This window comes from Panthera tigris, chromosome C1 (genome assembly GCF_018350195.1).
Source record: "Panthera tigris isolate Pti1 chromosome C1, P.tigris_Pti1_mat1.1, whole genome shotgun sequence".
NCBI lineage: Eukaryota > Metazoa > Chordata > Mammalia > Carnivora > Felidae > Panthera > Panthera tigris.
Window position 1 is genome coordinate 202,158,677 of NC_056667.1, and position 12,947 is coordinate 202,171,623.

General features: G+C 45.8%; 1 long non-coding RNA gene across 1 annotated transcript; it reads right to left on the minus strand.

Annotated features, from left to right (window-relative positions):
- Positions 1-10,308: 10,308 nt before the first annotated feature.
- Positions 10,309-12,717, minus strand: LOC122241457. Its single transcript, XR_006221622.1, has 3 exons — positions 12,633-12,717; positions 11,798-11,850; positions 10,309-10,953 (listed from the first exon to the last, which is right to left on the minus strand). It is a non-coding gene; the product is annotated as an uncharacterized LOC122241457 (long non-coding RNA).
- Between the last annotated feature and the right edge of the window lie 230 nt (positions 12,718-12,947).

Consider the following 12,947-nt stretch of genomic DNA (forward strand, 5'->3'; position numbering starts at 1 on the left):
TTTCTGATCATCTTTCGTTGGCACCACTATCTTCTCTAGCGTTTGACTTCCTGAATCTCTGGTCAACAGCCGTGGCTCTAAGGATTGTCTGTCTGACCTATAACCCCATTTCCCCAAACCATTCGAGGTCTGCCTTAGTGAGGCGAGCCAGGCACAGCCAATAAGAGAATAGCCCCAGCCCGAGAAGCTTCTACCGCCAGTAAGTGAACCAGGATCTTGCCTGGACTCCAGCCCAAGCCCAGAATATGGAGCCAACAGGGGGTCACTGGGAAAGGATATTATTAGCTCATTGCAACCTTTACCATCATTGCTGTGGTTTCACTCTTGCCTTGGAAAAAATTGCCTATTTTTCCTGACTACTCCCTAGCACCCCCACATAAACCCAGATGTTGAAGGGCCCACGTGGATCAGGGCGAAGCACACCCAGCTTACCCTGCGATGTGGGAAGTGCTAGGTGTTATGCATTTTCTAATCTGATGACATTTTCAGTCCACACTGTCTTTATTTCTCACCTCCTAATTGATTTCCCTGCTTCCATCCCTGCAATTTATTCTTTACTCAGCAGCCACCCTGATCCTTTTATTTAAAACAATTTTTTTGATGTTTTTATTTATTTCTGAGACAGAGAGAGACAGAGCATGAGCAGGGGAGGGGCAGAGAGAGAGGGAGACACAGAATCTGAAGCAGGTTCCAGGCTCTGAGTTGTTGGCACAGAGCCCGACGCGGGGCTCGAACTCACGAGCTGTGAGATCATGACCTGAGCTGAAGTTGGATGCCCAACCAACTGAGCCACCCAGGTGCCCCATCCTGTTCCTTTTAAATTGTGAGTCTGATCATGTTACTCTTCTGCTCAAAGTCCCCTAGTGGTTTGTCATGCTCCTCAGAGAAAAGCCAAAGTCCTTACGGTGGCCTCTAATGATCAAGGGCAGGGGCCAGTAAGGTTTTTCTGCAAAGGGACAGGTAATAAATAGTTTTGGCTTTGGGGGCTGTTGGTCTCTGTGGCAGCTACTCAACTCTGTGAGCATGAAAGCAACCACTGACAATATGTAAATAAATATGTGTGATTATGTCCCAACAAAACTTTGTTTCCAGAAATAGGCAACAGGTTGGCTGTGACCCACAGCCTGTGGTTTGGTGACCTCTACTCCAGGTGACTGGCCTCTTGGTCTTTACTATTTCTCTTGTCCTCTGCTTCAGCCCCGCTGATATCTACAAACGCTCCAAGCCTTTGTTTGGGGCCTTTCACTGGCTGTGCTATCCAGAACATTCTTCCCCTATGTATCTGAGTGCCTCCTTTCTCATTTCCTTCAGATTTCTGCTTCAGTGTCATTGCCAGAGAGCCCTCTCTGGCCACTCTGTCTGCAATAGCGACCTTCTCGTTTTCTTAGCACCTCACATTCTTAACTCTGCTTTATTTTCCTCAATAGCCCTTGCTATCAGCTGCAATATTTATTTATGGAACAAATACGTGATTTCTTTGGCAAATATTACTGAGCGCGTTCTTAATTCCAGGCAGTCCTGTAGGTGCTGGAATTCCCTAAAGAACAAAGCAGACAAAGCCTTCTATCATTGGACTTTAAGTCTAGCTGGGGAAGAGAGACAGTGAGCGCATTGAAAGCAAGTATGAATGTGGCAGGTAGAGATAAGTGCTCTGGAAGAAATTAGGCTGGGCAAGGGGACAGGTTTGGGGGGTCTGCCTCTGTTTCTCTCTCAGTATGCATCTTCTGACTGGCATCATTGCTAAGGTTTCCCGAGTTACAGCAATGGTGACATTAACTCCCTTTGCTCAGCTTGGAGCCTGACGTTGCAAAGCTGTTGTGTCTGACAAAATCCCGGTGCCGACAGGGGGCGCCACAGACTGTGCAGAACTGCCTGCGCAGATAGGTGTGATCGAGCCAGGGGCAGCCAAGCTTCGGAACAGGATGGAAAGGGAGGTGAAGGCTGCAGTGGAGGGATGGGGAAGTTGGAAGTTGTGGGGATGTAACAGAATCTGAACACAAACTGCCTGCGCCGCAAGTGTTTTTCATGGAGCGCTGCCTAAACTACCAGGCATTGCGGGACAATGCATTTCTGAGTCGGATGCTTAATAAATCAGCCAGGCATGCATTATTATGCCGCCATGGAGCCCTTGTTGTGTCTTAATGCTCAATTATACAGCACAGAATCTGGGTCGGGCTTTCTATCATCTTGGATGTGTGGCAGAAATGGCCTGGCTCTAATTGCTCTACATGGGAATGGGTTCATTTGAGTTTGGCCGGTGACTCACGCTGATTGACAATTAGATTGAAGGGACCTCGTGGAGAATCACAGGCCCAGACAGCTCTAGACCTTGAAAGAGATCTTAGAAGTGATCCTAGTCCAATCTGCTCCTGCTGCAGATGGGGAAATTCAGGCTCCCGGAGAGGAAGTTCCTTGCTCAAGGTCATCAGATAAATAGCGATGGGGGCTCAAGTCAGGCTGCCTATTCTGCATCAAATACTGTCACACCCCAGGCAGATTCTCAGGACGGCCACCTCCGCCCTTCCTATGTCTGCCGCAAATGCCATGGACACTGACATCTGACTGAAGCTGAAGACCAGCCGGAAGAAACTGTGCCTCATTGACTTGAATAAAAATGGACAACCGGTTAAAAAAAAACAACAACAACAGACTTCCATATTTTATGGATCCCTGGGGACCCAGTGAACTCATGCTCCCAGATTAAAGGAAAGAGGAAAACCATACCCTTCTTGCTGAACTATGCTGCCTGCTGGTTCCCCAGTGCCCCAGCAGTCTCTGGAATGGAGATTGTCATATGTGACAGCTGGAGAACATTATCGCTTGAAGGTTTGCATTCTGGCTTTTATATTTGATTTACATAGATCTGCATACTGTATGCTATCGGCGTTGTTTTCTGTTTTGTTCTAGCCTCACAGCCTCCTTTCTCTAAGCTCAGTGGGTATTTTGGCTTCCTCAGTGACTCTGGGTGAGACAAGTAGTTGGCTAGAGTTTGATCTAGAGAAATATCTGGAAGTTCCACCTCAAGGAGAGGCTCTGGGGCAGAGTCGCTGCTGAGCCAGTGACGTGTTGGAGTCCTGTGGCTGTCATTTCTTGTAGGGTTCCATGGTAGAGGCCTGCTTATTGTAGTCCTTATCTAGCTCTGGCCATCTATGTGTATAAACGCCCACGGGGTAGCTTTGACTTTCTGTGTGTCTGGGCCTACATAGTAGCACCTTCAAGATGCCATGGACAGATGACCACATTTGGGGCACCTAGATCAATCCTAGATGAGAAATAGCTCACTTTAGAAAATCCCTTGACAAACGTTCTAGAGGCAAACATACCTCTCCTATGACCTGGCAATTCCATTCTGAGGTCTTCCACCAAGGGAAGTGAGTGCACATGTCTACCAAAACGCATGTACAAGAATGTCCATAGCTTCATTCATCAAAGCAAAGTACTGGAAACTACCCAAATGGACAGGTAAACTGGATATTCTCATACAGTGGAATAGTGCACGGCAACATAAAAGAATCGGCTGCTTATATGCAACATGAAAGAATCTCACAAATGTTTAATGTGCAGCAAAAGAAAACAGACACAAAGAAGCCATACTACAGGATTCCACTTATATGAAGTTCAAGAACAGCACAGCTGGGCTGTGTTGATAGACTTGAGAATTGTGGTTACCTCTGGGGAGGGAGATGGACCAGGAAGAGGCATGGGATGGGAAAGGCTTCTGGAATGATGGGAATAATGTTACATATGTAAACATTTATTCACTTCAAATGTGTGTACTTTACTGTGTGTCTGTTATCCCTCAATAACACTGAAGAAGAGGATGAAAGGAGTCTGCTTAGAAGGCGCCCAGTGCCATTCTGGTAATGTCCCATGTCTCTGACTTCCAGGACTTGAACTCTATTTCCAGATTCCTGATACCAATTTGTTTTATGGATTATGCTTTTCAACATTTCCTGCTTGCCTGCAGGTTGATGTTCAAACATGCCCTAAGCCTGCTACCAGCCTCTGTGTTTGTACACTATATGCACACCTTCAAATTTGTCCAACCTCAAGTTGAGCTGATGGTGTCAGAGTTCACCTGCAGCAGAACAGCTCTTTCAGGATCTTCCTTCTCCACTCTCCAGCCCACTTAGTCTAACCCTTAGTAGTCAAGATGAGATGGGCCAAGGAACTCCTCATACCATATCCTCCCTCAGTTCCCCACTGCTGCCACAATTTCCAAGGGGCATCTGTAGAGGGACACTCCATTACTAGCTGGATAATAAACTCTGGGTGGTCTCAGGGAGCTGGATTACACGGACTCATCCAGACTCCTTTGGGGTAAGCTAATGGCCAACTGAAGGCTTGGAATAAAAACAGACCCCTCCCCTTGGGCCCTCTCCTTGAGGATAGGGATGGCAAATACTTCATACATGGGTCAACCCATCCTCTCTGGCTCCTTCCTACCCTATGGCAGACGTTAATCATTGATTAGAGCACTTATCTTTTCTTTCTTTCTTTTTTAATGTTGATTTATTTTTGAGAAAGACAGAGCGTGAGTGGGTGTGGGACAGAGAGAGAGGGAGGCACAGAGTCCAAAGCAGGCTCCAGGTTCTGAGCTGCCAGCACAGAGCCTGATGTGGGCTTGAACTCACAAACCATGAGATTGTGACCTGAGCCAAAGTCGGATGCTCAACCGACTGAGCCACCAGGTGCCCGGATTAGAGCACTTTTCTAATAAGCCTGGGTGGAAAAGCTCTCCAAGGAAACACAAGAGACAAAGTGTATGCTCAAATCTCTGGAGAAGAGCTGCCCTCTTAAGGCCTAGGCAGGGGAGCACTTCCTCCCAAACAAAAGGTAAACCTGGGACCAGCTACGAAAGGAACAGGAGAGAAGGAAGTTCTAGGTCTGGTTCTTAGAAGTAGATGTCAAGAGAATTTGCCCATGAGGGACTTACTAAGGAAATACTTCCAGGTTTTAGAAGGGGATGAAGGGGCAAACAAGGGAATGTTCTCAGGCAAAAGGCACCCAGAGGTGGCTTAGCTCAGATTGGCAGAGGCATTCTGGAGTATAAGTTACTCTGGCCATTGTCCCAGGGAGCTGGGCTTGCAAACCTTTGCCTCTGTCCATCGTTGATCAAGGACCTTCCAGGGGAGGTAAATTCCCAGGCACTCCTGGCTACCAGTGTGCCGGGAGTGCTCCAGTGGCCCAAGGGCAGCCCTCTAAAAATGAACCTCAGGTGTAGGTGTGGAAAGTAAAGGTGTACCCAAACTGGGGCACATGGAAATGGTAAAATATGAACACTCTCCACTACTAAAGGCAATTCAAAAAGACAAAACAGTTTCAAAAAATATTTATTTATTTTGAAAGAGAGAGAGAGAGGAGGGAGGGGCAGGGAGATTAGGAGAGAGATCCCCATGTGGGCTCTGCGCGGCTAGCTTGATCTCACAAACCATAAGATCATGACCTTCACGGAAATCAAGAGTCAGACGCTTAGCCAACAGCCCCCCAGCACTGTGGTCTTGCACCCTTTCCTACTATGGGGAGGAGTGTGGGCAGAGGAGAGGAAGAGGGTGATTGCATTCCTCATGATCAATGCCATCCTGTCCCCCACCATAATCGTCCCTCATGGATGGACAAGGGAGGAAGGGTACTGCCTCTAGATGCAACCATTACAAAGGCACAAAGGGATCTCCCCAGGAGAGGCTGCCGGCTCCTCACCCTCATGCAAAATCCACTTGATTCCTGATCACTTCTGTTTTCATAACACCGTACAATGTCAGAGTGCTTTCCCATGCCTGGCGTTATTTTCGTTCCTGTGAGGTGGGCAGGGATTGCTTTCCATCAGTCACATAACACAAGGGGTTGATGCGCTTACCGGTATACTTTGTGCTGCTTCTCCAGTCAGTTTGTATTTTTGTCTAGAGCGGACCCTCCTTGTCCGTATCCGCAGCTGAACTGGCAGGGTTAAGGAGCCCTGTTAATTCCCTACCTTTAAACACACCTCTCCTTGCTCTAAGTAATAGAATGATTTTTTTCTTTTTCCTTTTGTGCAAAAAAGATCAAGACTCTGGACACCTGGCCCCAGGGTTGGCTCAGCCCAGCTGCTAACTGTAAAAATTCTTTAACCTCTCTGGGCCTCAGTTTCCTTGTTTGCAGTTTAAAGAGGTTGGCCTAGATTACAACTCCAGTCCTTGTTCTGAAATTGTGTGCACGCACGGCTCTGGGTTATGAGAATTGTGTTTCTTTGTTCATTAGGAACAAAGAGCAGGACTCAGATTTTAAAGGTTGCTACTATATTTTAGTTTCAATACCTTACTTTTTAGGTAACGTTTTTCTTTAAGAGGAGGGAGCTGGCTGGTGTAAGGGGACCTGTTTTTTTCTTTTCTTTCCTTTCTTTCTTTCTTTCTTTCTTTTTTTTTAAACATTAAAGCCCCTGTCTTCAGGGAAGAAGAGGCTGTTGGATGTGTTTTGAATGTTTCAAATCAAAGCCTGCCAAGGGAAGGGGAGCTATAGGTTTCAATAAGCACCTTCTTTCAGCAATTTTAAGAATTTCACTTATGAGGATAATGAAATCTTCAGAAACTGTAGGAGACATACCAGGAAAAAAATATGATTCATCAGTGGAATTTTTTTTAGATACTCTCTGTCCCTACTCCATGTGTCCATCAGGAGGGTCCTCTCTGCAGACTCTGAAGTCTTTTGCACCCTCCCTGGATCTTTGGGAGCTTGAATGAACAGCATCCGGGCTCGCCGTTGACCACCCTGGCTCCTGGGGCCTCAGTTGTCACTAATGTGTAGCTCTGTCTCCTCATGGCAAACGTTTGCACCTACAGCCCAGGCCAATACTCGTTCCTCTGCGTCCGGCTTCTCACAGCGTCGCTTTAATCAAAACAAAGATGTGGATGTCCTATTTCTGTGTTGACTTCTTTTAGATGTGGAGTCTGCACGCACCCTGGGGTGTATGCGCCTCATTTGGGTCCATCTGTCCGTGCAGGCCCTGATAGGGAGCGTGCCCTGCTTCTGGTAGAGAGAGAAGTGGATGAAGCTGGCCTCTTTCCTTTTATAGGTTTTCTTGAGATTTTGCCAACATTCGTTCCCAGCTATTTAAAGATTAAGAAAAGGAATACATGTTTGAGAACTTAATTTGATGTAATTTCAGGAAAAAAACAACACATACAGTTAGAGAAGGTGATGGAAAATCCTCAAAGACCCCGTTGAAAGGACGAGTTGATGTTTAATGAAAAGCAGTGGGTGTGGGTGGATTCTGTACATTTTCAAGGATCAAGTTACCTGCAAAGAGAGAGAAATTGTGGGACGGGTATAACATAAACAAAAAAGCAGAGTTCAGATGAGGACTTGACGAAATTAAAATCAAAAGGGACGCTTCAAAAAAAAAGAGTCCATCTTGGGTATTAACCTCCAACATGGAAATGAAAACAATTTTAAAAAGCTCTATATAAAAAGACAACCCACATTTGGGCATACTTCAGATCTTTTGGCCTCTAGCTTTCTGTGGGAAGCTATGGTTTCCCTTCATTTGCTTGCTGGGTGTACCATTTGTTTTCTACATGTGCATCTAGGATTTCTTACTGGCTCTCCAAAGCTGTGCTGGCTTCAAAAAGGAGGGCATTTTGTGGCTCTTGTATGTGAGGTGCTCACAGTATGTGAATCCGGCGTGATGGTGGACAAACACAGAGCAGTAACCAGGAGACTTAGCGTTTTGGTTGCATCTCTGTGTCTCACACACGGAGTGACTCAGGGGAAATTACTTTCTTTCTCTGAGACTCAGTTCTCTCACTATAACATGAGACCCTTTCCAGCGCTGTCTGAAAGTGTTTTCTGTGATGATGGAAACATTCTATTTCAGCAGTGTCCAATATGGTAGCCGCTAGCCATATGTGGCTTTGGAGCCCTAGAAAAGGTGTGGCTGTGGAATACATTTTTAAGTTTATTTAATTTCAGTTGCCACACGTAGCTAGTGGATAACACGTCGGACAGAGCAGTTTTATTTTTACTTTTTAAAATATTTCACGGGGCGCCCGGGTGGCTCAGTCGGTTAAACGTCCGACTTCGGCTCAGGTCACGATCTCGCGGTCCATGAGTTCGAGCCCCGTGTCGGGCTCTGGGCTGATGGCTCGGAGCCTGGGGCCTGCTTCTGATTCTGTGTCTCCCTCTCTCTCTGCCCCTCCCCCGTTCATGCCCTCTCTCTGTCTCAAAAATACATAAAAAACGAAAAAAAAAATTTCATATATGTAGGCTGTATGCCCAACATGGGGCTTGAATTTACCACCCCGAGATCAAGAGTCAAATGCTCTACCAGCTAAGCCAGCCAGGTGGCCCTGGGCAGAGTGGTTTTAGACAGTAGCTGAAATCCCTCTGGTTATAAAATTCCATGATTCCATATTCTGGTGCATAGGCTTGCATTGCTAATCATTCACAAACATTCATCAAATCATTATTTGGGGTCTTGCCTGATCCAGGTATACTTTTAATTCCTAGGGAAACAAAGATGAGTAAGGCAGAGTCCTTGTTCCTTAGGGGCTCATAGTCTCGTGGGAAAGAATCATAAACTTCTAGAAACTGTAGGCTGTTGAGGCTTGAGACTCCTGGGAAAATGAAAAGGAGAGCCAGCCTTCATCAATATCCGTTACACACGAGTCTGTAGCATTTGCTGAGCAAGGATGTCGTGCCAGGAAGTTTGTCCAAGCTAGGTCTGGCCCACTTTTCCTGCCTAACCTTAGCAGCTAAAAGTAATCTGGACATTTGCCAGCTGCTGAGTCAAAACCTGGTTATTTTTAGCCTTTGGGAACCTTGAAACCTAGTTAGGGTAAATAACCTAACAGAATGGGACTGAGAGATTCAGCTTTTCATTCAGCAAATAAGGACTATGTTCGTGTTGCATGTCAGATGGTCTAGACATCAGGATATGGCCACACAGCAGATAGGTGTGGGCCTTCTACTTGGGGAGCTGGCCCAGCATTCGAGGGGAAGAGGAAGACATCACACAAGCAAATAGAGACAGTGATTTTAAATAGTATTGAGAAGAAAAGAAGATGTTGGCAACTAATAAATGTAATAATAGCTTAAAAATATCATTTATGACAACCTAACCAAATCTGCTGGTCTCCAGCTTGTGGTCTCTGGGTAGCTATTAGCATGGGGCTAGTGGTCTAGAAGTTAAAAAAAAAACAAAAACAAAAACAAAGTAAAAAATAAAAAAGTTTCCAGGCCTGGTTGTGCTCCTCAGTTTGGTGTAAACCTGGGGAAACAGAAGCTTATTTCTTGGGATACAATAATATAATGTGTGTGAAATCAATTAAGCACTCTGTAACAGTAAAGGTCCATTATTAAAAACATTTTTTTATTGTTTATTTTTGAGAGAGAGAGACAGAGCGCAAGAGGGGGGATGGGCAGAGAGAGAGGGAGACACAGGATCTGAAGGAGGCTCCAGGCTCTGAGCTGTCAGCACAGAGCCTGATGCAGGGCTTGAACTTGGGTACGGCGAGATCATGACCTGAGCTGAAGTTGATCACCTAACCCACTGAGCCACCCAGGCGCCCTGGTAAGAGTCTATTATTATTGCTTAGGCTCCATAATCTCCTGGTTGATAGTAGTTGATTAGTTGAGGACTTGTGGTTCAGCCCCCCGGGAAGGGGAGACCGAGGAGAGGGACCGAGAACATTGTGAGGAACATCTGAGGGGTGCTAAGGGTCAGGTATCTTGGAACAGTGTTCTATGCAGCCCTTGGCTTCCACTGAGAGGCCAGCCCAGTGGTCTGACCCTACTTTACCTAGAACTGCCTCGTCTTAATTATTCCATATGTTGGATGTATGTGTAAAGTGTTGATAAAAGTACCTTTTGGCAAAAAAAAAAAAAAATGATTTTGGTAACTGGGTGGGTGGATGCTGAGGGAGGCTGGGGTCACCAAGGCTAGCAGGGTGCTGAAGGACTGTGGGCCCAACTCTCCCTACCCCCTTATTGTGAGGTTTTGCTTCCTTTTAGGACCCAAAGGGTGTGAGCTGTGTGACCATTAGGAACCTGGGAGAATCCCTGAGGCAGGATGGGAAAGGAGCAATGGTTTCGGTTCCCAGTCTGTTGTCCAAGTTACACAGTACATGGTGTATCCAAGAACAAGTAACTAGGGATACGAAGTAAGCTGTTACTATATCCTGAATGTGTGGTACAGGCTCTGTGCCAGGCTCTAGAATTCCTGGTGCTCAGGAGCTTCCATTTGCCCCTGCAATGCGTCAGGGGGTCCCCGTGCCATCCTGTCTCTTTCGGTTTTAACCAATGGGAAGAATGGAGACCCTGAGGGAGGGAGTAGAGTGAGGTCAGTGCATTTATTTGTGCATCTCCTTTGCTGTCAGGTTGCTATGAGCTGGCTGCATCTTTGCACTGAAGGTCATGACTCACACCAGGCACCTGTCTTCACAGAGCTCTGGCTTTCTTTGGGTGTAGATAGCCACGCTTGTCCCGGTGTCCTTTCAGGCCTGGGCATGATAATGACATCCACTGTTGTTGGCCTTGGGGCACTGCCCCCTCTCTTGTGGTTTTGCTACATCCTCCATCCTCCTTTGTAGCTAGTTCTTTTACTAAAACCTCCTGGGATTATCCAAATTTGAGTGAACTTCTCCCTCCTGGCATTCTGACGCGTGTGCATGAGGTATGTACAATTGCTACTCCTATCCTGAAGATGAAAAAATCAAGAAATAAAAAGGTTAGGATATGTGTCCGAGTTCACACAGCTAATGAGTGAGCCTAGGGGATTAAAAACCAGGCAGTTGGATTCGGAAGCTGTGTCCCTGGGCGATGCATTATAGCGCCTCTCAGAGCAGAGGAGGTAGTGGGGACGGTGGATGAGGGGAATGGTCCTGAGCTTGACTTTCATCACGAAGTCCAACATCCCTTTGATATCCTGGCTTCCTCATTAGCTCCTCTTGTCTGTCAGCCCTGCCAAGCCTGGCAGGCAGCCTGTAAGAAGTGACAGTGTGGTGAGGTCTACAGAGGCGTGAACAACAAAGTTTATTTCTGTGGTTGGAAACAACAAACAAAACAAAACAAAACAAAACAAAACAAAACAGGGCAACCCCTAATTAATTAAATGAGCAGAAAATAGTCTCCTGGATGGGGCAGGGGCTGACAGCTCCCCCTTGATGATTTCATTCAGTGGTGATGGTTTTCTCAATACGACATGCTGTCTGGAACCACACACAGGGTCTTATTCTGTCTGAGAAGATTGTTTTTTTTTTTTGTTTTTTTTTTTTTCCCTCTGAGCTGCACAGGCTCTGTCTGGGAGTGACAGAAGCCAGCCTGTAACTTCGCTGACCTACTTCTCCGCTGGCTCTCCAGCCAGCAGCCCACGCATCATCCATTTTAACCAGCTTTTCAAGGTCACGACTTTTCAATGCAGAGGCTGGCTTTTGCTTGACACAAAGCCAGGTACCATCAATTGTCCTGTTTACGAAATTTTCAGTGTTCCCTTTCTTTAGCTGAGTAAAAAGTATGGGTTGGGCTCCTGTTTAGGACAGATAACAAATGCGGTTGCTTTGAGCCTAAATTGGCCACTTGGTCTATACTTCAGGTGCTTAAAAAGCAGGTTTTCCACTATTATGGAGCACCTGGGCCAGACCAAATACAAACAGTGAAGGATTTAGGTTGTCCCGGTAGACAGTCATACTCCTTTTTTTTTTTGTGACACAGACAAATGTATGCTCCACATAAACACAATGTCTTATTTTTCACTCTTATGAAAGGACCATATGAAACCAGCTCTTCACAGATAAAAAGCAACTGCTTTGTGTATCTATTACTGTACCTTTCATCTCCCAAGGCTTTGTGAGAAACTTCCAGCTGGAGCTACATTCTTTTCTGGTTTGATAAAGATAAATTGTATTCAGTGAGAGAGAAAGGGGAAACATTTTCTTGATTATTCTCTAAATAAAAAGTCAGGGAAATGTGATTTTTCCCCCCAGTACTCAAAGTAGTTAGTCCCCCTTCAAAGTGACCCCAAATTTTCTGTGCTGCTCAGCATTCTAAAACTGTTTGATCTTGAGAAGCTTGTTATCTATTGGGTCCTGGGAGCTCATTAGAGAATAAAGAGGGCACATAGCTTTCTCTACTAATATCTGCTAATCATCAACAGTTAGCTTTAGGCAATCTAATATAGTGTTTGTGGTATAGGCTCTGCAGTGAGAATCTTGGCTTTTCCCCTTGCTGATTGTATGCATTTTAGTAAGTTACTTAAGTTGTCTATGTCTCAGTTTCCTTATCTCGGGTATTAGAGATGATAATAGCACTTGCATAAAATGTTGTGAGAAGTAGATGAAATAAGACATGGAAGGTGTTTAAAATAGTGTTTGCCACATAGTTAGCTTTGAGTAAATATTAGCAATTATTATCTACCACTGGAAGGATGGAAAGGCAGAAAGAAACCTTGTCATCTGTGTGTGTGCGCGTGTGTACGTGCATATCTAAGTATGGAAATGAGTTGCTGGGTGAAGGGAGCCTGGAGAAACAGGGAGCAAAGGAAGAAGCGGGTATGGTGGGCTTTCTTAAAGGAGCTAAGTGTGATCCAAGTTTTCGGGACTGCTTCTCTTTCTCTGTTGGCTTTCAATACAAGCAAGAAGACAAGAGGAGACCAATGTTCTTACCTGGGCAGTGCCATCTAGAGCTCTGAGCAAAGGGCTTTGATTTTAGCAGCTGCCAGTGTTGGTGCTTGCCATGTCCTGAGGCCAGCTGGAAATGGCCAAGGTGGGGTTGACTCCTGACCTTTGGTATCTGCCTTGACCCTTTGTTCTCTAAGAAGTCCTCTTTCACCGTGCCTGGAGCCAATCACAGTCCAGGGAGCTGCTGGAATGGAGGAGGCAGGCTGCAGGTGCTTGTGGCCTCATGATTTTGGGGCCCAGAATATTTGACCTTGCCATCTTACATTGTGAATAAAAGAGTTTTAATAGAATCATACCAAT